We start from the raw sequence: 27,325 nt of genomic DNA, 5'->3' as shown, positions 1-27,325 counted from the left end.
CTAAAGTCAGTAAAAAAATACACCAGAGGGCTGAATGTCTACAACGATGAAACACATACCATCCCTTCTAAAATATAATCAGCAAATGCATTGTAATAATCTCTTTTCCAGTCACTCTACTAAAGTATTTTAATATGAAGATGTATCATAGTTGATTCAGTTAACACTAAAGGATTGCCTTGACAGATACATTTTGAACAAGAATGGTGCATAATTTATTAGCAGTGCAGCTGTGGTATATTCTATTTCACCCCTCTTTTTCATGATCACCCTGTAGGGCTATGAGCACGGAGTGCAGACAGAGTTCCATGGTATTAACGCTACTGAAATATTGTGCTTGCACTTATACAAATAGCCTATTTTTTCAATGATTCAGCTATTAACATTCTATCAGTAGTCTTCATTTTACATTGAGCTATGCCATAACTCTCAACTTCGTAGCAAGAAATCTAGAGAAAGCCAACAATAAGGGCAGATTTTAAATATTCTTCTTCTAAAGTTTGAAAGTTGCTAGAATAACAGGTTTTGTGTCAGCATGCATTTTTCTGAAGGATATGAAATCTGAAACTCTAATGTTTGTCATTATTTAGTGACTTCAATTTTCAATGATTTTTTTCAGAAAACCACAATTTTTTTGAGGAGCAGACCAAAAGTATGAGGCAAAAATCTAGACAACTGAGAGGTATGTGCTGTACTCAGAAGTCCAACAATTAGCCTTTGCACATGCCATGAAATAATCAGTGTTACCATGTTGCATTGTGTGGTCACTGCTCATGAAGTAAAGTTTGAGAATGTTAACATTTCTAATTGTTTCCTATTTGGAATGTTTTATAAACAGATTTTCTCCTACCCAATCTGTTATCCTTTTTGATGAAAAATTATCACACAAAGTCCCTGCTCTACAAAGGTAACATGGACCAGAAAAGTGCAAGTCCAAATAAGACAATGCATAATGGGGAAAATAATCCCATAAGAAATAATGGGAAATGTTGAACTGAGGATCATTAATTTCCCACTTAGTATGAATTGCAAACTTGTAAATTCAAGGTTTTGCAGTCTACATTGCACCAATAAATGAATTCAATATAGTACAATAGATTAAAAAATAAATTATAGTTATTGACTTACACAGTACTGTACATTAAAAATAAATGCAGCTAATTAATTAAACTTAATGCAATAGTTTTTCTTACTTTGGGAAGCAGAAGATTTTTGTGAGAAGTGTAAGTCATGAGCATCAAGATTTGCAACTTTGTACACATTTGTCACTTATTTGTTCACTATAACTGTACCTTGAGAGGAGGAGGAGGAGGACTCAATGGAGGACGTTTGCTTGTTGTGTTTGCAGGCTGTTTTAAAATAGAGGAGGAAGTACAAGACTGATGAGAACTATTGTCAGTTGTTGTTCTTCTTTCGGCTTTTCCCGGTTAGGGGTTGTCACAGTGGAATGCCGGTCCGCTAATGATTGGCAGTTGATTTTTACAGTGCCGAGGTGCTAGCCCAATGCCCAACCTTCAATGAAGGCACACCCATTCACACATGTCTTTCAAATGCTACTCAACCGCGGGGAGGACATGCAGACTCCACACAAAAGGTGCTCCAGCCGAAAATCGAACTGGAGAACCTCTTGCTGTGAGGTGACAATGCTACCGCTGCACCACCACGGCTACATGAGAACTATTGTCAGTAATTTCATAATTTCCTTTGGAGAAACCTTCACTGCTGTCCAGCTTTGGTTGACAGTCCAGACACAGCCTTTTCAGTGGATAGCTAACTTTCTTTGGTACATTTGAAATAATCATCTGGTGTGACTTTTTTGGTTATTTTCAACTTTTTCTGATTTGTTGCCACTCTTATAGTGCTTCCAAACTGTATTGCTTTTATTAGGAGTCATTCTGCATTACCAATGTTTCTGCTGCAGTCATGCAGTAAAACAGCATTATGCACACAGGAACAGAAAATGTTCCTTTACTTCATCCCCGAACTATCTCCTCTTCCAAATTACAGCCTGTCCATCTCTTCATTTAGAAGAACACTATGTGTCCTTATAAGCTCTCTTATGGCCTCCATATCAGTGTTACACAGTCCTGACTCACAGCATTCAAAATCTCCTTCTGTAATTCTTCTTCATTAAATTCTTCAAAGTTAGCTGCAGCCTCAGGGTATGTAGGTTGCCAGACACTGCTCTGAAGACTGCACAACTGTTTAGCAAACCATTATGTTAATAGCACCCACAACTGAAAAGCTTACAAAATGCTTTGATGCTTTTTTCCCCCAACAGCTGTAGCGTCAATCAGGCTTTCCAAGTGTTCTTACGGCAATTTACCTTGAAAGCAATATCATCTTGCCCTGTTAGCAGTAGAACTGACTATATTCTCAGAGAAGGAAACAATCTGGATTTCTGGACACAACACTTCAAAGTTCAGGTCACGAGTAGCAGTGTTGTCCAGAGTGAGAAAAATGTAAAGACCATTGTTTCTTGTGAGCAGTATTATGTAATTAAGGAATTCAAATTTATGTAGTTATCCTTGCTTTATGGTGAGACTGCCAAATATAGGCAACTAAGATGTTATATTTTTCATTGCATTGCTCAAGGGTTATCTGAGTGATGCACTAACAAAGGCTTTAACTTTTTATCTTCACTTACATTGGCACCAGCTATAATTGTCACATACCGCTCTACTGCCCTGAATCCTCACGTCACCTTTTCTTTTCCACAGATGTATACCCTTGTTGGTATCTTATTTTATTTATTTATTTTATATTTTACATTTGTTAACCAGGCTAGTGCTACTGGATATATTTCCATTTTTCAGCAGAGGCCCGGAGAGAAAAGCTCCAACAGTAACATGCAAAAAGATTATCATGCACAAATATAAAAGAAATTATGTTAAAATTAAATAGAGAGCATTAGCTAAAAAAATTATACTATTTGTGAAACACAATACCCAAAAGGATAAGACACTCTTGCATTAAGATATGTGAGGTAGTTTACAACACATTCAAAGTTCAATTCATCTCCTTGTTGTAACAATAATTTAAGACAGTTGCTACTTTCCCAAGGGGTAAGCAGTATTGATTGGTGAAGGAAGGCAGTATAGAGATAAGGCAATAGAGAAAGCAGAAGATTAGTTAGGGTAACAGCAAGGGCACAACCAGTGTGTTTTAAGGTGTTTCTTGAGCCTTTGTTTAGAGCGGAAAGGAGGAAAGTAAAGTTAGATCTGATGGCAACAGGTTTGACTATTTTCCAGTGGTATTAGAAAACAAGGAGTCGCCTGCCAAGTTATTAGACTTGCTAATGCTAGCCAGTAGTTTAGTGGAAGAGCGTAAGGAATTGAGGTTTGTATAGGGGATAATAAGGTTAGACAGTATCGGTGTGTTGTTAGGTTGGTAGAATATCCCATGAACAATGGTAAGTTGGGAAAGGATCAAAATGATTTTTAGTTCAAGCCAGTCTAGCTGCTGTAGGTTCAGACAGTGGTGAGCTCTAAATGGGTTCCCAGTGGCAAATCTGGCACTATTGTTATAGGAGTTGGCTAGTTTAGTGAGATTACTTTTCTTTAGGTTAGTATATATGAGGGAAGCATAAAGAAGAGTTGAGATTAGATGGGAGGGGCAATTGTAGTTCTTGCTGTTGGTGTTAAGAAGGGTTTTATTCTATATAAGAGCCCGATTTTCTATTTATGGTTTTTATAGTGTTATTTATATGGTTATCAAATGTAAGGTTATTGTCAATTATGATTCCTAACAGTTTGGTGGTAGACTCGAGGGTTGTAAGGGTGCCATTATTCAATTTGATAGAGGAATTTATAGCGGGGACTTACCATTAGGTGCAAAGAGTAAGAGCTTGTTTTTTTGGAGTTCAAAAGGAGGCAACATTTCAAGAACCAAGCCTCAACTGCGTTAAATACTCTCTGGGTTAGAGACTGTAGTTTGGATGTGGAGTTGGCAGAACATATGAGTGTGGAAGCATCTGCATATTGTATGCAGGTAGCTTGAAGGATTGCCAAGTGAAGGTTGTTGATAAATAAAGAGAATAGAAGTGGACCTAGAATGGAGCCTTGTGGGACTCTGAGGGAGACTGGCAGGTGGGAAGATAGTTTATTCGCCCAGAGGACTGCTTGTTGCCTATTGGTAAGGTAGGACTTGAACCAGAGAGCAGCCTTGGTGTCTAGAGAAAGGGATTCAAGAGTATTAATGAGCAGGGGGTAGTTGACCATGTCAAAGGGGTTGACAGATCAATAAAGAGTGCTGATGAGAGGATGTTGTTATTACGTTTTTTATTGATGGAGTCGGTGAAAGATAGGAGAGCTGTGGTGGTACTTTGAAATGGCCTGAAGCCATGCTGACAGTTTGCTAGTATATTATGTTAGATTAAGTGGTTTATTAGTTGATGGTGAATGCATTTTTCCATAACCTTTGCTAAGGGTGATAAGAGAGCTATAGGCCTGTAGTTGGAATAATCATTGGAGTTACCACCTTTATGTAAAGGGACAATGTGGGAGATTTTCCAGATATCAGGAATGATTCCTTCATTTATGGTACTGTTTATAAGGATGGATACAGGATAAACAACTGCTTTAGCTGCTTTTTGCAGGTATTCTGATGGTATTTGGTCAGCAGAGGGGGTACACGTCTTATGTTTTTGGATAAGTTTTTGGATGTACGAGGTAGCGATGGGTTGTATTTGGAATGTTGGGAGAGTATCAGGTAAAGAGGTAGGGAGATTAGAGTTGTCTGTGGAAAGTTGACAGAATAGCGCTTTTATGGTGTCTGTAAAGAAGGTATTGAAGGCATTGGCAGTTTGATGGGAGGTATTGTTATCAGCCTCTAGAGGGGGTGGTGTGATACAGTGCCCTGGGTGTGGGAGTCTATTTAAGCTAGACCAGAACTTTTGTGGATTGTTATGGTGAGATTGCTGTAGTTTACAATAGAATTTTTTTTGTCAGTGAGTATTGCTTTTTTGTAATGTTTCTCAACTGTCTAAATGTTTGTTGCTCAGAGATATTTTTGGATGCTCTCCACTTAGCCCAAGATTTATTCCTAAGCAATATTTGTTGTCTAGTTTCTTTTGAAAGCCAGGGGGCCTGTTTGGACTTCATTCTGATGGACCATTTAGGTGCGTGTTTATCAAGCATAGTTAAGAATTTAGAGTTGAAATATTTAACAGCCTCCTCAAGCGGGAACATTTTTAGTGGGTTCCAGTTACAGGCATTAAGTTAATTTTGGAATACTACAGGGTTAAAGTGCTTGTTGGTTCATGAGATCCTATAAGTGGGGGTGTTAGGGATGTCATTCTTTTGTCTTATAATGTAAGTTAAAGTATGATCACTTAAGTCATCTGGAAGAGTTTCTACCTTGTAAATTTGTTGTTGTTTATTAATAAGTATCCAATCTAAGATAATCTGTTTGTTGTTAGGTTTAAGTCTAGTGGTGGTGGTGATTGCTTGACTAAAGCCATGAATATTAATATGTGATGAAGGATTTCTGTGTTTACGCATTTCCAGTCAGTATTAAAGTCTCCTAGTATAATTGTTTCTTGTGGGTCAGTAGTGGATACCCAGTTTAGAATGTCCACTATTGTAGTACTATTATTACCAGGAGGTAAGTAGATGCAGATGATGTATAGGGCTTTGCTAGGGTTAAGTTGAAATCGGGAGATAAGGACTTTGGCCTTACTATCTTGAGGTGGGTTATAAGGTATAGAGTAGATCTGTAGCACGGATTTAAACAGTAGTGCTACTCCCCCTCCCCTACGTTTTATGCGGTCGAGTCTCAATATATTGCAACCTGGGGGGACTATTTTGTTGTCTTTAGTTCTAGGTTTTACCAGGTTTCTGTGATGATATCAAAGGAATGTATATGAAGGAGGGCGTGGAAATGGGTAATTTTGTTATTAATACTGCGGATATTGAGATGACCTATAAGTAAGGAATTAGAGACACTGGCTTGGGTTGTTAGGGTGGCAGGAGTGGTACAAGGAATTGTTAATGTGGGGATATTAGTTGGGCCTGGGTTAGGGTGGATGTCACCGTCTTTTAAGGTGGGTGTTTTTTGGCCAGAAACTGGGTAGTTGATGAAGCTGGTTAGAAATTTCAGCTTCCTTACAGTAGTGTTATTGAATTTGATATGTGTGAGTTGATGGTACCTGACTAGCAGGTAGCAGGGTGTGGATGTGGTATTTATTTGAAAATGGGTAAGTGTAGAATTTTGAATAGCTGTTTGGTTAGGAGAGTAGTTGAAGTGGTAATAATTCCATTTTTCAATGGAGGTGAAGAGAAAGGCAGAGGTGAGGATAGGTATGAGAGTTGCTAAGAGTATTAACTTGGTTAGGATAGGTTTTGTTGTTGTAGACATATTGTTAGGATTACCTATACTGCTACAACAGGACCTGGGCTAGGATAAGACAAAAGATGTATGGGTTTTGTAGAGTCCTTTGAGAGGAAGAAGTGGTAAAGGTAATGAAATAAGATTAAGTATTTAAAGAGGATGTACTGGATGTAGTGGGTAAGGAGAAAGGTAGATAGGAATGGTGTGGTTAAATTATATAGATTGGTTGAAGGATAGGATTGGAAGGTAGAGAGAGTGGGTGTGGTTAATGAAGTATAAGTCTAGGGCCCCTGGTGGTGGGTGAGAATTGGGGGTCGGGTAAGGTAGGGGAGTGGAGTGCGCCTGCAGGGTGAACAGAGTGGGCAGAGCTGAGAGATAATCAGTTATACAGTGAGACTGTGTTCTACAAGGCTTTGGGTAGGTACATGGAACTTTCTGTAACTACTATTCCTAACACATGCAAAGGGTGTCCTTTTGGTCTAGGTGTGTAAGGGAGAAAGTATTATTAATCAGTCCTTTAGCAGGAGTATTAACTGACAGTAGATTAAGCTGTCTAGGTTATCTGCTTTTATGACTAAAAGGTTAATTCCTTTTTAATACCTTTCTGGGGGTGGGGGGGTGATACCTAGAAGTAATGTCCCAACTGGGATAACTGGAAATGGTTGTTCAGCAGAGCTGGAGTTCAGCTAGAAGTAAAAATACAGCTTTTCATGCCTTATGTTTTGCTACCCTCTAATGGCCTACATAGGGAATTACACTAATTCACTAAGCTAGTTAGGAGGTAAGGTGGAAAAGTAAGAAAGGGATGGATGGCCTCGGAGTAGGTCCGCAGGTGTGCTGGCCCTTACAAATAGGTTTACCAAAAGAACTCGTTATTATATAGTTAAATTACTAAAACTATAGGTTATCACCTACACTGTGAGGCTGAACGAAGCACGTCTAGGTAGTCCACGTTAGGCTTACAGGTTGGGTATTCTTTTCAGTTCAGGTAGGATTTTTTTTATCTTGCTAGGTTGCTGATAGGGGGACAGCCTGTGTCTCAGCACAAGGCTTTTAAGCTAAAAAAGAGACAGAGAAAAATAAATGTATAATGGCAACTTGGTTAAAGTCTTTGCAGGAGTGGGAGGTGAAATGGTGGGGAGGAGTGCAAGTCAGTGGCTGAGTGGAGTGTAAGAAGCAGTACAGTTTAGTCACAAGTAAGCAACATATAAACTCCAGAACAGCTAATTGTGAGGCACATAAAAAACATTAACCCACTACAGTCTCCTTCCAGTAATTCATACTTACTATAAAAGCTTAGCTAAAGATGAAAAACTAAGCAGGTTAGCAGATGATACAACTTTCACAGCAACGTAAATGCTATACTCTGCTAGAACATTTCCTGTGGACTGGAGCGCTTAATACACAGAATATCAGCCTACACAATTTCTAGAAGATTTGCATCTAGATTTCTAGAAGATATGCATCTGGAGCATTTCTCCCCGGGCCTCCGCTGAAAACACGCTCTGTGGAACCTAGTCGGACATTCCCGGTCAACAAATGTTAAATAAATAAATAAATAAACAAATAAATAAATAAATAAATAGAACAACTAAATTGATAAACATCAACAGGAACTTTCATGTGGTAAGGAAGCTAGGGTAATTTCTAATAGCTATGTTATTTGTTCAGGCTAAAACTACACAGAAATGTCAGCAAGTACGTTTCACATCAGACATAATATGATAAGCTCTACAGAACACAGCATATGTTAATTGTGTGTCCCAGTTGCTGCAAGCAGGTCAAGGAAAATAGCCCTGATAGCAAAAATCTGCGTTTCTGTGCATGGGAGTGGCTGAAATAGGTGATAGTATCAGTGCTCTGTACCTGAGCACATTTAAAGTAGGCTGTGAGCGAATTTACAGTACACTTCACTGGATAGCAAGTAGAGTGGCTACTGTGGAGGAAACCCCCTCTATATCTTATTAATAGTTTTACAGTGCTATCCATTTGCCAGAGTACAAGATAGATGTGCAACTGGTTCAGACCTCAGTGAGTGACGCTATGCTAAATAAATCAGCGTTTGAACAGCTCTTCAATCGTACTAGAAGCTCTCAGAGTAATAAAAGCAGCTCTGGTAATACAGAGAAAATAGTAGGTACCCTCAATGCAGATGGCACACCACGTAGGAGAACACGCTCAGAACCTATGTAGCATAGCGTTTAGTGTAACAAAGCTATCACAGATATAATAAGATAGTGCCTGCTCGGCTCTCAGAAAGCCTATCAAACAAGACAAATACACACAAAATAAAACTCAGCAGTACAAAAAACACACTTACCGCACACCACACAGAGAACCGAGGGGTTGTTCTGTTAGGGAGAAGGGGTATTAAAAATGGCACCACAAGTCCTAACCTATATTTGTAGGTTTGGCTTAGATAATAGGGAAGGGGAGGGGGTGGGTGGCACAGATGTACCGGGGCAGTGGAGGGGGGAGGGATTCCAGAGTACAAATAAGGAGTTGCGTAGTAGGTGGAGAGCTGAGAGGTAATCTGTTATACAGTGGGACTGTGTTCTACAAGGCTTTGGGTAGGTACATGACACTTTCTGTAACTACTTTTCCTAATATATACAAAGGGTGTCCTTTTGGTCTAGGTGTGTAGGGGAGAAGGTATTATTAATCAGTTCTGTAGCAGGAGTATTAACTGACAGTAGCTTAAGCTGTCTAGGTTACCTGCTTTTATGACTAAAAGGTTAATTCCTTTTTAGTACCTTTCTGGGGGTGGGAGGTGATACCTAGAAGTAATGTTCCACCTGGGATAACTGGAAATGGTTATTCAGCAGAGCTGGTGGAGTTCAGCTAGAAGTAAAAATACAGCTTTTCATGCCTTATGTTTTGCTCCCTTCTAGTGGCCTATTTAGGGATTTACACTAATTCACTAAGCTAGTTAGGAGGTATTGCCGAAATGTAAGAAAGGGATGGACGGCCTCAAGGTAGGTCCGCAGGTGTTTTGGCCCTTACAAATAGGTTTACCAAAAGCACTCACTATTATATAGTTAAATTACTAAAATTGTAGGTTATCACCTACACTGTGAGGCTGAGCGAAGCACGTCTAGGTAGTCCACATAAGGCTTACAGGTTGGGTATTTATAGATTCATATTAGGCTAACTGCCCTTGTGAGCCATTTTAAGCCTAGACAATTATCCCTTGTGAGACTCAAACCCTGTACTTTGTGTTTGTAAGGCAAACACCTCAAACATTAGGCCACCCTCCCAACTCTTTTCAGTTCAGTTGGGATTTTTATTTATCTTGCTAGGTTGCTGATAGGGGGACAATCTGTGTTTCAGCACAAGGCTTTTAAGGGACCGCACACTACACAGAGGACCGAGGGGTTGTTCTGTTAGGGAGATGTTTATTCTAAAATAAGCAAATCTCATTCATGTTAAAGATTTGCTTTGGGCTATAGCCGCCTTCCCTTATCAATTTAGCCAATCATTACAGGAACTTTCCATCTGTCTCACTGTCAGGAATAGCAATGTGTCTCTACACTATAACACTCCGGAAGGCATTTCTGGGAACAGTGGAACTAAAACAAGCAGCCTTGAATTCATAAATCTTTACTGCTTCTTCTGGAGGCATATGTCTTTTCAAGCCCTCAAAGATGAAAAGTGTTTACAGTTCAATGATGCATGTCCTGACAATGTACTCTCTTTATGTAGGTTCTGCAGCCAAACCTCAGGTTATCTTTCTAGCTTTGCTCTTATTCCGGGCATATCCATCATATTTTTCATCTCTTCATGATTTGATGTAATTTTGGCCATTTTCCTGGGAGAACCTTTTTGGTAATAATCGTATATAGTATTGAAAGTGGTATGCCAAGGCCATGAGCAACATCAACAGGCCTCTTCCCTTTCTCTACAGCATTGTTGACTTCCATTTTTTGTTGTCACTGTAACACTCTTCCTTACTGTCTTTGTCAGTTACATCATGAGCACTACTGATAGGATCTTTGGAAGCATCGTGAGACTTCAGTAGCTAGATGTAACTTCCAAGAGAGCAATACTCTGTACTGTACCGATTTTGGGTCAGACATTTAACCTGATTTAGTCTCAGAACTGGAAAACTCATTGCATATAGAATGCAGCAGTTACAATAAATGAAACCTCTTACTTTTAACAGGCTGTATCAGAAAGATTAGCTTTCAAAGTAAGGCAGTAATATGGTTTAGATAAGTTCTCCTCTAACATCTTGTAATCTAATTTTAGCTCAGCAGTAGTGAAACTCCATGCAATAGCAATGGATAGAACCACCATAGAGCCTCCTCCTTTAACATGCTTTGTCACAAAAAAAAAGATAAAAAAATAATACATCTTCTCTGACTGATTTTAACTTATGAGTCAACTTTAAACTGATTTGACAACTTGAGCAACTGAAAATGGATAGGTGTATTTAACTTTTCATAATCATGGTGATGTCTTTCTAGGAAAAAAATGGGTGTTTAGTAGGACATTGTCTTAATAAATGGGCATTGTATTTGTGAAACAGTATATAATGCAGAGACTTATTGGTGGGACACCTTATATGTTTATATATGTTGTTAGTGGATTCTTGTATCTGCTTATTTTATGGTTTAATGTTTTTGCAGCAATATTCGGTATTCTCGAGACTCATAATGATATTTTAAAGGCATCCTTATGTCCTATAGATGCTTCAGCTGGTTCAAAAAGTAAAGGATTGGCAAAATATGAAGTTATTCCCTGGGATTCATTAACAAGCATGAACACATCATGCTAAGCCTACAAGATTTAAGTGTGTTAGCATAATGAACAGCACCATAATTGAATAAGTATGCTGATAAGCAAGGCTAAATGTTTATCAGCACCATTTTGTGACTAGAACAAGTGCTACCAACACTGAAAAGGTGCACAGAAGCTTGAGCAGACAATGTAAACAGAAGTTGTTGTCTGTAGGCAAACCGAGTAAGTGAGCATGTATGGACAGTTGATACAAAGCAGGGGCAAGTTTACTGAGACAATTAAAATGCAGGGGAAGTTAAACATGGACACTGTATTCATATAATTGGATTAGTACAGAAATAAGAACAAGGACAGGAGAAAAATTAGTTTGATATACAAATGACTTAAAATTATTTACAAAATTCCAGATAGCTGTGCTGGCATATGTTATAGATCCACTGCCATATTTCTCCTGGTATGGCTGGCAGTACCTCTTGTCATCACAGGGTAGACAAAAAAGAAAGACTTAGATCAGTGTTATGTTACATTATTTTGTTACTTTAATACATAAACAAATATGACACATAAATATGTTCACCTTTGCCACATCTAGATATGATGTGAAGGCATTGCTGTGCTATAAAATAAATCAATTTCAATGCTATGATATAAGAAATATGAACGTTTATTTGACTCTGCTATATTGGGTATATGCTTTCTAATTTAATAATGATATTTACAAAAATTGAATTATTAACGTCATGCAATATTGCAGTCAATATTTTAAAAATACTATCCTGTAATAAAATTTAATTTATGTTTATGGGTATTGAAGCCAAACACAATCAAGGTGGTGTATTTATTGCCTAATGCAAGCACCAAGTGCTATTGGAGCAAGCATGCATGCTTGACATAAACGTTTAGTTATTTCTGCTCAAGATGATATGGAGTGATGGACTGAAAATTCTTCTTTTGCTTATTTTCAGACCTCATGCATACTTACCTTGTGCCTCTCTAAGGTGAGTTAGCCTCTCCTGATGCATCTCATGATTTTATACTATCTTTTCTACAGCTGTACAGTACAGAAAAGAAAAAAGATATGGACGTAAACAGCTCAGCTGGCTTACTGGTTAAATGCTTTGACTATTGTGCACAGGTGCCTGGATTTAAGACCTGCAAGGGCTGCATATTTTTTATTTTGGCTAGCCGCACTATTCTGAGCATTTTTTATTAACTTTGCAACTCATTTGAACTGTTTTTTGAATTCTGATGCTGTTTGCCCTTTAACTGATCATTTTTAAATATTTTTCAACTGTTGAACTGCTGAGGGCTACACACTCAAGTGCTATAGCCATTTTTCTGCTTTAAAAGTGTTTGTTTTACTGTGTCTGTTTTAATTTTGGAAAAAAAAAACAAAAAACAAAAAAAAAATCCTATCTACTTGTTTCCTGCCTTTCTATAAGCAGTAGTGTCCAGTTTTCAGATTTTGCTGAATTCTGGGCTGTTTTGTAGTTTCTGTGTTGCCTAGACCTTACTAAGATAGAAGGAAGCTTCTCTGTTCATCACTGAGAGTGGTGAGCTTTGAGCAGCCTATCTGGCACTGGAGGAGTGGTTTCAGCTCAGAATCTGTAGTTATATTGGCCATTTTGGGCTATTTCTATCCCTTTCATCTTTCTGTTTAAAAACCCATGTTTGCAACGCATCGCGCAACGCTATTTAACTAGGGTTAAACTATTCCTGGTGGCAGAAAGTTTGCTCTTCTAATTTTCCCTTAGAACTAGCCAGTTTTCTAGTTTTAGCACTCAAAACTGATTCCTTGTGCTCAGCACTTGTTCAAAACTCTTTGCAAGCACTAAATAATCTAACAATTACTGCAGCACTCAACTTCCCTCACTTGTAGGAGGAAAACAGTTTTTAGTACTTAAATTAATATGCACCTACCCAGGCATGTCTAAGGGTCAGCTTCCGGTATTTTCCCCTGTCCATCTGATGTATCTTGGCATCTTGAGCAATGCAGTAATTGCCTCATGTACACTGACAACCTTCTCCTCCTACCACCCAACACTACAACCTGTGAGAGATGCACTTATATAGCCAAACTGGAAACCAAGCTCTCTCCAGCTGAGACTGTACTAGACAGTCAAGAGGAGAAGGTAAACACCTACACCACACCACACTCAACACATAGTCCAGCAAAACCTACACCACCTAAACCCACACATAGTAACATAAAACACACACCTACATTTGTGGAGGCTCTCAGTAAAAATCTGCCCAAACAACAGAGACCTCCAAAGCTGAAACGCAAGCAACCATCACTCCCAACACTACCTAAATGACACATAGCCCACAAAAATCAGTGTTCCACTCAACCTCAGCCCATAAGGCAAAACAACGTACCCAACACACTAGTCATAGGTGACTCTATAGTCAGGCGCACTGATGCCCCACTCACCAGGCTAAACAAGAGAAAGTTACTGTCAGCTGCCTGTTGGGTGCCAGGATCTGCCACATAACACAAGCACTCAGGTCACTCCACAACAAGTACAAATATGACTATGTCATTGTCCATGTTGGTATAAATGACCTGAGACATACTTCCCTGGACTACATGAAAAGAGACATCGAAGAGCTCTCGGATCATGTAGCCCAGGCAGGTATGACCCTAACCCAGAGTAGTATCCTGCCATCACCCAGAATGATACCACAATACAAGGACAAAATGATTGACTTCAACAATTGGCTAAGATTCTGGTGTCATTCTAAGGGGATCTAGTGTCTGTCTGCCTGGCACGACTTGATCGACAGACCACGATGGCCAGAGATGGCCTGCACCTGTCGCCCCTGGGATTCTAGGTACTGGCTAATGCTCTTGCCACCCCTATAGTGCCTTTTTTTAGTTAAGGTTCAAATGGCAAACTCACCACGTTAGCAGGTATAAGCAAGCAAAATCTGAGGATAATGTTACTCAATGCTAGAAGTCTAAACCTCAAAATGCACTCACTCAAGGCACTCCTTAAAATGGAGAACATTGACATCTGTGCAGTGATGGAGACCTGGTTCAAGGTTCAAGAGAGCACCCCTGTATTACCAGGCTATAACTCATACCACACATTTCGGCAACCTAACCTGGACCGAAGCACTAAAGGAGGAGGTGTGTGCATATTCATTTGGGATATCCACACCCCCAGGCAAGTTGCTCAATATAATGCATCCGAAATTATCCAAGTGCAACTAACACTGAGCAAGACTGCAATCCAGGTTGTAGCTTGTTACAGACCCCCCACCATGCCCCAGTATGTCCACTCCACATTTTTTGATATACTGGGTAATGTTAAGGTACAGCCCAAAACCCTAATAATGGGCGATTTCAACTACCCCACCATCAACTGGAAAAACTACTCATGAAATAATTCATTTGCTCAATGCTTTCTGGAATTCATAAATTCCAATGCCCTGGATCAGCTTGTCCATACCACCACCAGTGGCAGTAATATCTTGGACCTGGTCATTACCAATATGGGCAACCAATGTTCCATGCCAGAGGTCAACTCCTCGCTGGTCAGATGTGACCACAAGCTAATCAATCTAGACATCAATATCCCACCCCCCACCCCCCATTAAGGAAACCATCGTAAAAATCTTCTCGAAAGCCAACTTCATGCTTCTTAAGACAGAAGTGGCAAGCTTCACGACACTCATACAGATGGAAAATAGAGGTGTGACTTCTGAATCCTATACAAATGCACTGTATAAGCATATACACGAGTGCATGGATTGTGCCATCCCCAACAGAACCAAAACAATATCCTCCAAAAAAAGGAAGCCAATTTGGTGGTCCCCTGCCATAAGCAAACTCTACAACAGAAGGAAGACGCTGTTGCAAAAAAGAGTAAAATCCCATGATTGGAGGAACTCCCTGGTCAGCCTCAGTAAGAAGCTGAGATCCCTCATAAAATCCTCCAAAGCTAGTTATGAAAACAAAATCAATACTGATTCTAAAGACAGTCACAAAGCATTCTACAGCTATGTCAAGAATCTCAATGGCAACACTCAGATCTGCTCTGAGCTACAGCACAATGGCACTAGATATACAGAACCAACTGATATTGCCAACATCCTGGCAGATAGGTTCAGTGCAAACTTCAACCCCCCTCACCTCCCAAAGGGCCCATCGCTATACTGAAAGAATGCAAAGCCCCTGTAATCATGGCGCCACAAGTAAAGACTGCACTCTCCAAAGCCAAGAACACAGCATCCATAGGACCTGGCAACATCCCAGGCTGCGTTCTACATGAACTACAGAATGAACTGGTACCCCATCTAAGTACCATGTTCAGTCATAGCCTCACTTCAGGCTTTGTGCCTACTGAATGGTGCACAGCGATGGTTATCTCACTCCACAAAGGCTGTGCCACCACAGACCCCAGGAACTACTGCCCCATTAGCCTGACAAGCCTGGTCTGCAAGGCCATGGAAGGTATCATCTTGGAGCTTACAAACAAGGATATAGGTAACCTTCAAACTCTGGACTCCACTCTGTTTGGGTTTGTAAAAGTTAGGTCATGCCTCCTAAACCTGATTGACTTCTTTGAAGTAGTCACCAGAGCCATGTACGAGGATAAGGTGGTGCACACAGCCTATCTTGACCTTGCCAAGGCTTGACTGGGTCCTCTCCTTTTTGGCATCTACTTCTCAGAAGTCCAGACTAATACAGCAGGTCTTTGGCTAATGAACTTTGCAGACAACTGCAAACTAGGAGCCATAACAGAATCGCCTAATGATGTGGACATTCTACAAAGAGGCCTCACTGAGACTGATGCTTGGTGTCCAAGTCATGGCCTCAAACGCAATGCCAAGAAGTGCATTGTCATCCCCTTTGGGAAAACACTGTACCCATGAACTACCACTTAGGCAGTAGCCTAATAAACACCGAAAGTGTGATAAGAGACCTTGTGACACAGGTGAACAGTAGTCTCTCCTTTGATTTATTTTATTTATTTATTTTACATTTGTTGACCGGCTAGTCTGGCTGGATACATGTCCATTTTCAGCAGAGGCCGAGAGAAAAAGCTCACTATATATACTACTACATTTACATAAAAATTGACTACCTAAGATATAGCTATCATCAGAAATTAAAAAAAAAAAAGAATGAAAGATACTTTCAGAATCAAATTTACAATATGCAGTTCATATATAGCAACAAACAAATAAATGTACATACTTAAATCTCTAAAAATAATAAAAAATACTGAATAATACTGTAGAGATAAAAGAGAAAGAGAAAAGGGAGAAGAAGAAACAGAGTCAGAAGTATCAGGTGTACAAAACAAATGAAACAAAGCAAGTGATTTTTTTTTTTTTTGTTAGTGGAAGTGGCAGGGATGTAGTATGAGTTCAGGTACCAGATAATTCCAACTACTACCTATTGTAGTAGTGAATGAAATCACCTGCAGTGTTGCTGTGTTTTGCTCTTGTGTTTTTGGTTTAAGAAGAGACAGTGAGTTAAGATTGTTATTAATTAGAGTTAGTTGAGAGGTGTTGGGGTGTTATTGAGGGGGTGTTGTGGTAGGTGTAATATAGTATATAGTAAGTCGAGGAATTATATAAGGTAGTTTGTTTTGAAGTTTTTTGCAAGGTTGTTTTTTTAGTATACAATGGGTGGGTCCTAAAGGTGCTAGGTACTAGAGTACAAGTTTGTTGTTTGTATTGCAAGTTTGTTTTTTTAGTAATAAATTTTCTTAAGGGATATAAATAGGGATAGTAGGTAAAAGAGGAGAAAAGAAAGATCTAGTTGTTAGAAAAGGTTTGTTTTTATGGGGTTAGAATTTTTTGATATGATTATATTGATCCTGATTTCTGTTAACTAACTGATATTGTGTTGTTGTATTTTGGTTGTTGTTCAGGAGAGATTTGTGTCAATGGTATGAAAAAAGTTTTGTTTTATAATAGGTGGTGAAGAGAAGGGAGTTAGAGGGGAGAAGTGGTAAAGGGGAGCAGGGGGAGGAAAGTAGTTTTTTTAGTAGAGGAGTTTTTGAAACAGTAAAGAAGTTTATGAGTGGTATTAAAGATATTTTGGGTCAGTGAGGATCAGTGGAACAGGATGATGCAGTGGGATGCTGGGTGTATCGGTCAGATAAGTGTTAGGCATGCCGTGGGTGAGAGAGATTGCATGATTGCGTGCAGGAGGAAGAAGAGAAAATGGAGGAAGTGGAGAGGAAATGGGAATGGAAGATGGGATGGAAATGGGGAAGAGTGATGTGGAAATGGTTGTTGGTTGTGTATATGGTTTAAGTTAAGAGAGATGTTTTAGATAAGATCTAAACGAAATTAATTAAGAGAGAGATCTAAGAGTTAAGAGAGAGAAGATGGTTGACCATGGCTAATGGAGAGATGAGATCAAAGAAAAGAAGAAAGAGAGAGAGAGAATTGAAGAATAAGAAAAAGTATTGAAAGTAGTGGTTTAGTGGTACTGTGGTGAGGTCTAAAAGTGGTGGTACTAATTTGTGTGATGAGAGTAGCAGATTTGAAGTGATGAATAGAGAGAGTTGTGAATTTTACTGCTGGTGAGTGAAGATACATTTTTATTTTTTTTTGCTAGGGGTGAGGGAGTAGTGAAGGAGTTAGGTGGGATAATAGATGGAGGAGTTATATATAGTGGGATTGATATATGGGATATGAGGTTCTTGGATATATCTGTTTATAAGTAAGGATATAGGTAAAGTAGGAGTAAAGGGTTAGGGTATGCAATTAGTTCAGGAAGGAGAGGAGGAGCTCAGGAGAAGAATTGTGAGAGAAGTTTTAGGTTAGAATTTAGAAGAGGAGTAGAGAGATAAGTTGTAGTTTAGAGTAGTGTTTGTGTTGGGAGTAGCTGTGGTTGCCATTATAGAAGTTGTGGAGTTGTTTTTTTTGTTTCAGTTTGGATTGAATGTAGGGAGAGGATGGAAGAGAGTGGTTATTAATCAGCATTTAGGAGAGCAGTGGGTGGCAATTAAGTGGGAAGGAAGTTTTGCATTGTTTGGAATTGGATTTAGAAGTTTCAATGAGATGAATTGAATAATTTTTTTTCTTTTTCTTGTCAAATTTTTCTGATTTTTTTTTTTTCTGAATTGTTGTTGAATGTTTAATAGGATTTTTGAATCTTTGGCGAAATGATGCTCCATGCTTTTTGTCTAGTAATGATTAGTTTTTAGTATGCTTGAGGTACATGGTATGGTTTTTTAGTATAGTTAATGAATTGCTTGTTTTTTTGTATTACTCTTCTAGGAGTGTGTAAGCAGTTCCAGAATAAGACTACCTTCTCCAGGAAAAGATTTTAAGCAATTCTCTCTTCATGTTCTCTTTAAGCATTTCAAAGGTCTGCATTAGTTCTAGCGATAGAAGCTAAATTAAACTTCTATTGTGGTGGATTTTTAATTAATTCTTGTCTAGTAATGTAGTTCACTTGTTGGTCGTCATTCTTTGTATAGTCTTTATACTGGAGTGGTCTTTATTTCTGAGTATCCATAGTACCTACTTTATACTGTTTGTTGACTTATTTCTGAGTATCAGTCTAATATACTCTCTCTTACTGGTACATGTTTGCATCACATCACCACAGTAATCAGGAAATCCTTCTACATGGCACACCTCATCACAGAGGGGTTCACCTCCAGAAAAAAGAGGTCATTGTTCCTCTGTACTCATACCTCATCAGATCCATTATAAAGTATAATGCCCCATTTGGCATGTACCTCGCAAGACATCTACAACAACTAGAAAGGCCACCGAAGTATCTCACTAAGAGGATTACCAGACTCAAACAGATGCCATATGCAGACCGTCTCAAAAAACTCCAGCTCTACTCCATTGCTTATTGCCTACTCAGAGGCAACCTCTGCTTAAAATATAAAGCCATGTCAAACTCAGGTCTGTTGGACATGGTACACTTAAAGAAACCCCAATCCCTCCAAGCCACACTCTCCAGGGACCTAAACCTTGCCACTACAATAAACAGAACATGCTGGAGGAATAGATTCCTGTCCCAGAGACTTCCCATGCTCTGGAACAGACTACCCATTCATGTCAATCAAAGTTCTTCATTAGTTCTCTTTAAGAAAAATCTCGACAATTGGATGGGAAATAGGAAATTCACCTCGGGGATCACTTCTGTGGCTCTGCTAGACAGGGGCATAGGAAAATAACTTTCCTGGGTGGCGAAAGCCAGGGAACTTTTTTGGCTAGGCTTATATAGGCCCCAGGGCTGATAGCCTAGTATCTACCTATGAAGCTATGAACCTATGAATAGCTGTCTTGGCTGGCTAATCAATGCTATATCATTAACTGGAGATGGGTGATTATACTTACACAACTGAGGGGTATTTGTAGTTTTAAATTCATCTTCCTATCACCTCAAGAAGTCCTGCCTGCATTTCCTCATGCCACTGTAATGGTGACAACATTGTTCCCCAGTGTGTGGAATGTCAGTTGCACTGGAGACAGCCTTGTCCAAGCTTTTATAAGCCTCAACCTTATACTGCAATCTGGTGTAACCTCCCTGCAGCAGTCTCCAGCTGTAGCACTTGAAGAGGAGTGCCCCAAAAATCCTGTAATCCTCAACACCCCACCATTGTGGTGCAAATGGAATATCATCCTCACCCTTACCCGCAATGTCTACAGCAGTTAGACTAGAACTATGTTTCTGAATTGGCACCTAATTCAGATCTGCAATGCAACAACGAGTCTACAAAGATGCCTAGCCCTTCTATCTACATTTGTTCAACTGAAAGTACAAAAGTGGCTTTGCAGACACAGTGGCAGTTATTACATCAAAAAACACAGAAGGTGAAAAATAAGGCAGTGAGATTTGGTCATGTATGATGCTCAATCTGTTGTCACATGTTCCAGTGTTAACATCTGAAATTATTTATGTTGTTTGTTATATCACTGTTGATTGGAGGAAAAATGGTGCAACTTGTGACATACTTGTCTGTTGGGATTTACACAATACTAAATTTGCGTAGTTCCACCTGGGAATCAAGCCCATGAGAAAAAAAGAATAATATGTGTTAACATTTACTTATTAACTGTCAAGTGTCACAGCAGAATGTCTTTTTTACCTGGTAAATACAGATATAAGAATTTCAGAATGAATGGAAATATACTTCAATCATACAGAATTTGGGTGATCAGTTCACATTTCAGAATGTGTGTCAATACTTCTTCTGATGCCATAAGCAAAATTATCAGTGCTATAGAGCTGAAATTATCAATGCCTCTGCTTTTGCTCCGCACTCAGTGTAACTACAACATGTGACACAGAGATAGGTGGCTGACAGGTGCATTATATAGAATGTTGACAGCAGTGAAATGGCACCATGCTTATTTGCACTACTGAAGGCAGCCCAAATTAATTTTTTCATTTTTGCCTTCAGCCATGAACAGTGGTTGTATGTTACCAAATAGCATGCAAATGAACATGGCAAAAAACAAACCAAAAAAATACAAAAATAAATAAACAAAAACATTATATATAAAACTAACAAAATTAAAGGATATATCTAGCAAGAAACAGACCACTTAGAGCATTAACATGACACATTTGTTCTTTTCACATCTGATTGCCACATCACAAGTTGCATTTGTGTTAAACATTATCAGGATTTCACATAATGGCAATTGTTCAGAAAGGGGACACACAGTATATAAAATTATTAATGATGTAAATTTTTAAAATAAAATGTATTACTGTCAGGATGAGATATGGATAATGTCTCTAGCATATATGATACATATGTTCACGTTACACATTTTACTGCTTTTGTGTTATCACACTTTACAAAATGTCACGTTACATCATCCATAGTACATATTGTTATTAATAATGAGAAGAGTTAATTTTCTAACAACACATTTGTAACATCAGTTCATATGGACTACAGGTAAGATTTTTAACAGTTATCACACAGACTTTAGCCTGTTCATTTCATATGCAACATTGTGTGTCAATATTTGTACTAAACCCAGTCAGAAAAAAATAGCTTTAAGCTGGATTCAAACCTTGCATTGTGTCCTCTTTCTCTAAGTTCACTTCACCTACACCTTGTGTTACAGAGAAAGGCAGCTGATAGCTGAAATTTCTTCACTCAGTACTGCCTAGATTGCTGATGGCAATGTACTAGTGCCAGTCTCAGTTGCACTGCTGATGGCATTACAAATTAAAGTAGTTGTTAATTTTTACCTTAGAAGGTGAGCTGTGGTTAACTGGTAGTGACTGCTGACAGTCAACAGTGCACAAAGCCAAATGACTATCAAAGGATTAAGAAGAGAAAAATAAAAAAGGGAAGCATTATGAAACAAGAATTTAAAATGTATTGTTCTCATGTTTCCTCAAATTTGTTGTCTTGTAACATGAACAGATGCTCCTTTAACATCACCATGTTCACAGAAACAGTACCCCCTCTACATTTGAACCATCAATCCAGGGCATTAACAATGTGCACTTCAGATTATTTCACTATTTTCACGGGCACTGGCATGCATTTTGAAGAATAAAAATTAGATTACATGTACTCAGGATGTGATATTGTATCAACATGAAAGATGCAACAGAACCAAGTTTAACCGTAGTCCTTTGTAATTGATAGTATATGTGTGGATGAATGGGATATTGCCATCCGCTAAGCTAATACTTCCTCTTACAATATTAAACAAATATTTGCAACACTGCAGTTATTTTCTTATCTTTCTTTTGTAAAAATCTTTTTTTTTATCTATGTTTTTCTAATATGAATGCAATCTCATTTGCATTGCTTTTGATATCTGATTCAATAAGTAATGTACTTCCTTAGAACCGCAGACACATTTTTACTTAGAGGCACAGCAGTATGGTCATAACCACTTCATAAGAATGTTGTGAATATTTCTCTCTGGGCTTTTTGGTAAGTCTTTTCTCTCTGACATATCCTATATAAATGTGGTTACCGATTTTGATTATTCTTTTCTTTTACAATATTTTATTCATTTAAAGTTGAATATGGATTCCTTAAATGAGTATGCAATTAATGATTTGCTAATGCATAAGTATCTTGTACAGTGTACTAAATGCTATGCATATTTTCAGGTGACAGCTGATAACACTGCTGATCTGTGTTCCTTGTGTCAAAAGTTGGATAATTTGCTTACCATTGTTAGAAATAAATCTAGACTTAATGATGATGATTGCACTTGTGCAATTGGCATGGCTTGGAGAACTGCTGTATCATATATTAATGACTGGACTGATGAACTAAATAATGTTAGGCATAGAACAAGCAGAACACATTTAGGAAATGATGCATCTATTTTCTACAAGGAACATTCAACCCCTATGAAACAAGATGAACAAGAAAGAAAAATAAACTGATTAATGACTGTAAAGGAAAGAGAATATGTAATAAAAAGGACACTGCTTTGATGTGTAACGCACTGGTGACAAGCAATAATGATATTTGTCTATCAGAAAACATTCAGTCTACAGAAAAAGGCATCACCTTTCCAATGGAGAAGGTTGAAAAAAGAGGCTAGGGGCAGGTGAAAAGGAAGAAATCAAACATGAACGTGGAAGGATTGAAGAACATTACTGTAAGAAAAAAGAAGAGAAAGACAGATATTGACTACATAGCTCAAGCTGTGGATTTAGAATACCATCTGGTTGAGAATGTAATATGCAATGAAAGCAGTGGTATTAATAAGACTAATAGTGATGATCTATCCTTCGTAACAATTAACAGAGCAGAAATTACTGTATTGGAAGCTGAAGATTCTTCAGAGATGGCCAGCAAAGATATTCTTGTAACTGGAGATTCAATTGTTAGACAAACTAATACTTATATTTGTTGAGATGCTAATGAACATCGAGTAGTGTTATGCTTGCCAGGAGCAAAAATAGAAGATGTGAAACAAGCTTTGGTATGTCTTAATGTAAGGAAGAATGGATCTGTTTTTATTCATGTTGGTACAAATTATGTCACCTGCAAGGATTCTCCGATTGTTAGTAGGGAAGTGATAGCCCTCTTAGATAGTATAGCTTGTACTAGTGTTAGGACGTATTTTTCACAAATCACCTATAGAAAGGATAGTCAGGATACTGTGAATGAAAAGATTTTTTGAATAAACACCCACATGGAAAAACTGTTCTATTTTAAGAAATGGAAATGTGTAGAGCATCCAAGCCTTGTTTTGAGCACACATGTCCAGACAGGATGGTGTGCATTTGTCAAGATCAGTGAAGAGAATTTTTGCAGCAGATATTATGCAATATTTGAAAACACTAGGCAGGATTTTTGCAAGTTGAAAATTTAACAGTTCACAGATAGCAACATTTGATGCATCTCTGGTGGCTGTTAATCCTTTTTTATTGGAAAATTTGCTACGTTCTCATAAGATTGATGTTGTTATTGTTTGTGAAACATGGTTAAAGAACAATGACTGGAAACCAGTTCTGTCAGGGTATAAATGTTTTTACTGTAACAGGCATTCTAACAAAAAATCAGGTGATGGTATTATGATAGGTAATAAAGATAGCTATGAGACCTGCGATTATTACATGTTCAGTAATAACACCAATAGTATAGACTGTGTAACTGTTACAATAAATACAACCCTGGAACACATAACAATTGTTGGAGTGTATAGACTACCAAAGTCAAGTGCAGATGACCTAGAGGAATTTGTGCATTTCTTGCATGAAACACAGGAGGGAAGAATAATATTAACTGGGGACTTAAATTTATCAGAAACAGACTGGAATAATATTGCTTCAACAATGTTAGTAAGGAAATTATTCACCAAGTATATTTAGGAACAACAATTGCTTCAGAGTGTACAAAGCCTACCAGGGTTCAGAACATACTAAACACTGTTTGTGTTCCCAAAGAAGTTACTGTAACTTCAAGTCAAGTTTTACCATCATTGATGTCCAGTGATCATGGGGTTATTAAGGTTAATTTGTCGCTAGATAATTCTGCCAAACTTGAAATCTAAACCAATGCACAGAAGGTTAATTACAGATTATATGGAAGCTAAACAGTCCTTATGTAAAACTAACTGGAGTGACGTGTTCAGTGGAAAAACTGCAGCTGGAATGTGGAAAGTTTCAAAAGAGAAATTGTGTGAGTGCAAAAAGTCAAAAAAATATTTAACATCAGGATCTAGGCATACTACATTAGGGGGATAGATTTCCATAAGAACAAGATATCTGATTAAGGTTAGAGACAAAAAATATAACAAATGGAAGAGAGGTCGAACTACAACTTTGAAAACTGAAATAAGTTGGACAAACAGATTAAGCATAGTGTGAGACAAGATCAAGTAAAATTAGAATAAAAATTATATAAAATATTGAGCATAACAGGAAAACTTTTTATAGATACATAAGATGTGGGAGGAGTAAAGACATGCAAATTGCTAAACTGTGTGCAAATTCTAAAATTTATTCTCAGACACAACAGATTATAGATATATTTACAAAATCTTATGCAAAGCAGTTTGGCTCCACAAACTGTCCTACTGACAGCCAGGTAACCCCAGATACTGGAATCAAATTAGATTATATCAAAAAAGAGTTGCACAAACTGGATCCAAACAAAGCACAGGGAACAGATGGAATTAGTAACAATGACCTGAGAACACTTCAGCAAGAACTTACACTACCATCATATCTATCATTCACTAGGTCATATAAATATGGGGAGATTCCTCAGGATTGGAGACAAGTGCTTATTAAACCTATCTTTAAGAGAAAGGGGAATAGGACAAACCCAAAATCATACAGACCCTTAAGTCTACTTTCATGTTGCGGAAAATTAATGGAGAAGGTAATATTGGATGAGTTCTTGTCAGAACTGGATAGGTTGGGACTAGAAACCATATATCAACATGCATATGTTGAAAATAAATCTATTACCACCTGTAACATGATGTTCTATAACAATATAATAACAGCTATGAATGAAAAATTGTGCTGTGATGTAATTTATATAGACTTAACTTCAGCATTTGACAGGGTCATGCACAAAACACTGATCAATAAATTAGTACAACTAGGTATTGTAATCTTGATAAGATGGATAGCTGCATGCTTACAACTAGGACATGGCAAGTATCATATAGCAACTAGACAGGTGAAAACCTTGGTTACAGTCAGGGTGTCCCACGGGGCTCAGTCCTAAGCCCTTACTTATTTAGATTGTATCTTTCAGACCTAACTTTTTCATCTGAGGTGTTCTACAATCTATATGCAGAAGCTCTGAAATTATGTAAACTGATTAGAAGTGTTACAGTTAAGGCATGTCTGCAAAATAATTTGACTAAACTGACCACTTGGCCACAGGAGAATAATATGCTAAAAAATGCATCAAAAGCTAAGCATATGAGATTTGGAAGACATAAACTGAACGATGAATATTTAATACAGCACACAGTGATAAAAACTGTAGACTCATTTAAGGACCTGGGTATATGGGTAGGTTCAGCTATGAGTTTTTCTAATCATATCGACCAATGTGGTTAATGATAGTTATACAATTATAGGTTGTATAAAAAGATTTATAAAGTCTAGGAAATTAAAAATAATTAAGTCATTGTTTGTTAGCTACATTAGACCCAAACTTGAGTATTGAATAACAATATGGAAACCCTATAAGAAGACATGTATGAGAAAATTGGAAAGAGTACAGCGAAAATATACCAAGGGCATTCATGGATGTGTAAATCTCAGTTATTATGAAAGACTAAAATATCTGAACATGTGCAGTGTCTCTTTCAGATATCTAAGAGGATATCTTGTTCAGGTATATAAGGCATTTAGGGACACCTACCTCTGGGAATGTTTGGGGTTATCAAAAAGTACTAGAGAATCATCAGACAACCTGTGTAGCAGACTCTATCGGAATGAAAAGTGTACTAATTGGTTCTCTGACAGAGTAGCTGATGCATGGAAGAGACTAGCAAATTACATTAAAGTAAGCACTAGTTTAGATATTTTTAAGATGAGCCTGGACACTTATTATGGGAAAAAAGTGTTTTGGTATATTGGCAAAATAGAAGGGCATTTATGCCCATGCTTGAAATATTTGTATGTATGTATATAAATATGCATCAAATAGGAAAGAGTATGAAACACTAATTATTCATGCAGTCAGACTAATAATTCACACTTACAAGCCCTTAGCAAGTAACACTTCTCAATGCTCACAATTGCACTGTTAGAGTGTATGCATGCAATCCTGTAGGTCCTTACACCATCTTTATCTGCCCAGTACATAGTGCAGATTGTGGAATTCATGAATACAATTGAGGTCATGTGTGATTTGCATCTGTGCAATATATAACTAATTGTTTTGGTATGGGACTTGTATGATAGTAGGGGAAATTGTTTGGATCCAGAGAGCTCCATGATGTTATTTGACTTGCAAATATGTTTTATTCTTTAGCAACTGGCATGATGTAAAGATACGTTTCTGTGTTTTCAAATTTATTTATTTTTGCCGTATTGATGGATTACATTTCACAATACCCCATTTTCCTGTCTTTATTGTTTGTCCATTGCTGTTGGCATAGACATGGATATTAGTTATTTCTTTGCATTAAACATTTTTGAAAGTAAATGTTATCAGCCATAGGAATATGAACACTTATTACATAAGAGTCTCACATCATTTATTAGCAAAGTCAGAGTTTTTACATTGGTAACCCAACAAATATGTTAAACCTGTGATATATATCTGCCTGCCCTCAACACAAGCAGAGCTCTAAAGAAGTGTACATCCATTTTTAATTGAAAAATATAATTTTTTGGTTAATGCTACAATGTAGTACAGAGATGCACAAATACTGTCATCCTTACTGATCTGTAGCATTGCTTTTTCATTTTTTTGGGGGGTGGTTCTGTATTAACTGTGTCCATAAATATGGAGCTTTAATTTTTAAATAATTTTGTGCATGATGACTGAATGCATTCACACATATTTATTTTGTTAACTATCACTTGTTGCTCAATTTGCTTTTTTTTGTTCTTTTATGTTTTGTTCCACACAGTGCTATGATTCACAAGACATCTTCGACCTGTAAACCACCATACACTGAAGTAAAGAATGAAGTTATCATTAAGGCACTATGGTGACATGACTCTTCCATCATAGACAGAAGTAGAGGTGAAAAGTCCTCCCATTATCATATCTGGGAGCTTTCCTGTATCCTGCACCACCTGTTTGTGTAAGTGATGATGACTGTACCTGGCCCTTTGCACATTTCT

Source organism: Protopterus annectens, chromosome 5.part0 (assembly GCF_019279795.1).
Source record: "Protopterus annectens isolate FY-2018-M chromosome 5.part0, PAN1.0, whole genome shotgun sequence".
NCBI lineage: Eukaryota > Metazoa > Chordata > Ceratodontiformes > Protopteridae > Protopterus > Protopterus annectens.
This window is presented reverse-complemented; position numbering follows the sequence as displayed.